Source organism: Scylla paramamosain, chromosome 16, assembly GCF_035594125.1.
Source record: "Scylla paramamosain isolate STU-SP2022 chromosome 16, ASM3559412v1, whole genome shotgun sequence".
Taxonomy (NCBI): Eukaryota; Metazoa; Arthropoda; class Malacostraca; order Decapoda; family Portunidae; genus Scylla; species Scylla paramamosain.
The window spans coordinates 23,598,324-23,601,265 of NC_087166.1; the positions used below are offsets into that span (position 1 = coordinate 23,598,324).

General features: G+C 51.1%; 1 protein-coding gene across 10 annotated transcripts in view; it reads left to right on the forward strand.

Annotated features, from left to right (window-relative positions):
- The first annotated feature begins 898 nt into the window (after positions 1-898).
- Positions 899-2,942, forward strand: part of LOC135108148 (rap guanine nucleotide exchange factor 2-like) — a 118,644-nt gene continuing 116,600 nt past the window's right edge. For 6 of the 10 annotated variants that reach the window (XM_064018879.1, XM_064018884.1, XM_064018885.1 and 3 more), the window contains exon 1: positions 899-1,023. The gene's annotated coding sequence lies outside the window, so the exon portion shown is untranslated. The remainder of the gene's footprint in view (positions 1,024-2,942) is intronic. The other 4 variants (XM_064018883.1, XM_064018887.1, XM_064018881.1 and 1 more) reach the window with 2 other exon arrangements.

The following is a 2,942-nucleotide window of genomic DNA, read 5'->3' on the forward strand; positions in this document are numbered from 1 at the left end:
AGAGAGAGAGAGAGAGAGAGAGAGAGAGAGAGAGAGAGAGAGAGAGAGAGAGAGAGAGATCACGTGATAATTGGAGGAGGAAGTGAGGTAGAAGCCGAGAGGAAGAGAAGAGGAAACGAAGAAGTAGTGGTGGTGGTGGTAGAGAGAGAGAGAGAGAGAGAGAGAGAGAGAGAGAGAGAGAGAGAGAGAGAGAGAGAGAGATTAGTGTTGCCAGGGAGGAAGAAAACACGTGGAAGGGAGATTAAAGAAGGGAGGGAAGAAGGAAGGAAGGAAAAAAAAAGGAAAGGGAGGAGGAGGAAGAGGTAAGGAAGGAATGGGGGACGAAGGGAAGATGAGAAGGTAACGTCTCTCTACAGTTAAGTAGAGAGAGAGAGAGAGAGAGAGAGAGAGAGAGAGAGAGAGAGAGAGAGAGAGAGAGAGAGAGAGAGAGAGAGGAGTTTAATAAGCACAAAAAACCCACAAATCTAAGTGGAGGAGGAGGAGGAGGAGGAGGAGGAGGAGGAGGGAAGGAAGGAAGGAAGGAAGGAAGAAAGGATAAGGAGAATAAACATCCCAGAGTCCAATGTTGTGGGCGAGAGAGGCGCGGGCGGGCGGGCGTGGCTGGGCGCGTGCGTGGCTGGTGTTGTGGCGGTGGTGATGGTGGTGGTGGTGGTGGCGTGGGGACAGCATGCGAGTATCGTGGGCGTGTACTTGTATGGGGGAAGAGGCGTGTGTGCGTGCGTGTGTGTATGTATGTGTATGTGCGTACGTGTTTCCGCGCGTGTATGTACGTACGTGTGTGTGTATGTGTGTATGTGCGCGTGTAGTAAGGTGGCGGTGATGTGCGCTGGTGCGGGAGGGGGCGGTGTGGGGGAGCGGCGTTGGGCGGGCTGAGGGCGGCACTCGCTGCGCTGGGCCTCAGTCTTTGCTCAGTGCCAAGGAGAGGTGCCCCGGTGTCCCTGTCCCGCGCCACCGCACTCCGCATCGCTCCCTTCCTCGCGGCGTCTTCCTGAGGTCACGCGAACACCTCACATCTTATTCGAGGTAGTGAATGCTGGGAATACAGCCTCAGATACCTTGGAAATGACGATCAAGGGTAGAAAATTAGTGTTGTTGACCCGGTAACCTTCCCATATGCCGGGTATGTTGACAGGAAGAAGGGTAACGCGCGTGTGAACTTGTGACGGGAAGTGTGTCAGGAGGAGGAGGGGGCTAATGAGTTCCTGTCGAGCCTCTAGAGTGAGTGTGTGAGTGAGGTGAAGATTTACAGTGAGGGGTGAGTGAAGAGGCGCCTCCGCAACAGGTGTGCACGCTGCTCGCCTTGATACTTGGTGTGTTGACGAGGCGCTACTGTAAACATGTGCTCGTGTCTGCGTATATATACCTGTAAATTAGTGTCTCCTGGAGCGGTGTGAAGGTGTCGAGGTGGTGAAGGAGGAGGAGGAGAAGCCTGGCGCTGTCCGGGAAGGCTCGAGCGGCAGTGTAGTGTTGTGTGTGTGAATATTACCGTCGCTTTAAAGACGATCTGTGGTGCGTCGCGTCCCGTGCCGTGCTGCTGCGTCGTGGTGTTGTGATGCCCCTGTGGCCTTGCGAGGGAGTGAGGCGGTGAAGGAATGGTAGCTAACTTGTTGCGGCCAATAGTCTTTCTTGTTTTGCGTACTAAGATTGGACAAGTACAGTTAAAATTCGAAAAAAAATGGAAAAGAAAAGCTCAACTTGTCGTTCCCATAAAGTTTAAAGCAAGTGCTGTTTGTTCTTCCTGTGAATGAGTAGGTGGCGGGAAGACTCGTAATGGCTAACGCTTTAATTATGTTGTGTGCACTAAGACTGGACAAGTGCACTGAAATTTAGAAAGGAAGAAAAAAATGGTTCAAATTCTCACTCCCAAGTCAGATTATAAAAAGTGCCATTTGTTCTTCCCATAAGTGTGTGTGTGTGTGTGTGTGTGTGTGTGAGTGAGTGAGTGTGAGTGACAGGCAGACTCGTATTTGTATTTTGCATGGTAAGAAGATTGGACAAGTACACTAGAAATTGAAAAAAAAAAAAATTACCGCATTCTAAAAAAGTCAGAGTGCCGTTTGTTCTTCCTGAATGAGTGAGTGGCTTTTTTTTTCCGTACTAAGAAGATTGGACAACTGCGCTAAAATTATGAAAAAAAAAAGTTCGCTCAACTTGTCGCATCCCCCCAAAAAAAAAGTCAAAGAAAGTACAAACATGCTATTTGTTCTTCCTGAGTGAGTGAGTGATGGGTTAGCGTCATTAGTAGTACCCTTGGCTGATCTGTCCTTCGCCTCACTCAGGACCATCACGTCAAAACACGCGAGGAGAAAAAGACGTCAGAATATCAAGGAAAACCACTCGAGAAGCATCGAGTGGCAGGAGTGAGCCTGTGAGCCTCCCTGCGACATTTGCTGTGTTATATTTAGCCGCGCCTGCCTTATTTTTGAAGACTATTTTACGTCACCTTGCGTCCCGAAGCCCCGCGAGTAAGCAGCGTAATGAGACAGGTAATGGGCAGGTGTCGCGCCGCGAGATGCGTGCCTCGCGGGGAGCATCTGGCGCGGCGTGCGAGGCATTGACAACACTTCCCCGTGATGGCCTCGCCTCCCAACTTTTGAGTGAATCATTCCCTCGGGAGGTAATTTGCCATTTTTCGAGGCGAGCGAGCGAGCGGCTAATACCGAAAAAGGAATGAAATTTTCCAATTCCAGAAGTAATTGTTTGGCGAGTTTTGTGTGTGTGTGTTCGGGGGGAAGGGGGGACGGGGTGCTGTCTCTGTGTGTGCGCGTGTGTAATGCGTGGGTGGGTGGGGTGAAGGAGGGACGGGATGGTGATGTCAAGGATTGTGAACACCACTTCCAGGGAGGCTGTGTCTAGTAATGAGGTACTGTGATTGTGTGTGTGGTGGGAGGGGGAGAAGGTGGGGCGGTTGGCGGAGGAGGAACAGTATGGTTAAGTCAGGT